Here is a 669-nt window from a genome sequence, read left to right as displayed (position 1 = left end):
CGATCTTTGATTTACTACGGCGCCATGCGAGGGTCAAATATGAAAGTAAAGAGATGCACTCAGTGATAAAATAAAACAAAACAACACAAAAGAAGGCCTTATGAAATAAATAATATGATTAATAAATACATGAAATATAAACTACATCCATGAAAATCCATAATAATTGTAAAACTCATTATTTTGAAATATTTCATCCTGCTTCTTTTCACAATAACAACGTATCACAGATTACTTCTTTGCATTATACAGGTTATATATTTTATACTGGTTATATATTTTGTCTCTATTTATTCATGATTATTTATTTCACAATGTTTTATTTATTAATCTAATATTGGACACTTTGGCTCTCTACATAGAGCAGAAAAGTATGTTTAATAAAACATGAAATTCTTTCGTAATTGAGACGACAATGTATTTTGTTTAAAGACAAAATAATCTGACGTATTATTATTATTCATAAATATGAACTAATTATAAAAATGAACTCCTGTAAAACTATGATAATAAGAATGATTATCATTTCATAATAAGGCGAGTTTTAATAATTTCTTTAATTATTCCACAAATAATTGCTTGTGTTCATATGACTGTTTATTTCATAATCACTTGTTTACTTATTGATTTCATATTGAACTCTAATACAGGCTGAAACATGGACTCGTA

The sequence above is a fragment of the Enoplosus armatus genome (genome assembly GCF_043641665.1).
Source record: "Enoplosus armatus isolate fEnoArm2 chromosome 21 unlocalized genomic scaffold, fEnoArm2.hap1 SUPER_21_unloc_1, whole genome shotgun sequence".
In the NCBI taxonomy this organism is placed as follows: domain Eukaryota; kingdom Metazoa; phylum Chordata; class Actinopteri; order Centrarchiformes; family Enoplosidae; genus Enoplosus; species Enoplosus armatus.
Note: the sequence above shows the minus strand (reverse complement) of the source record.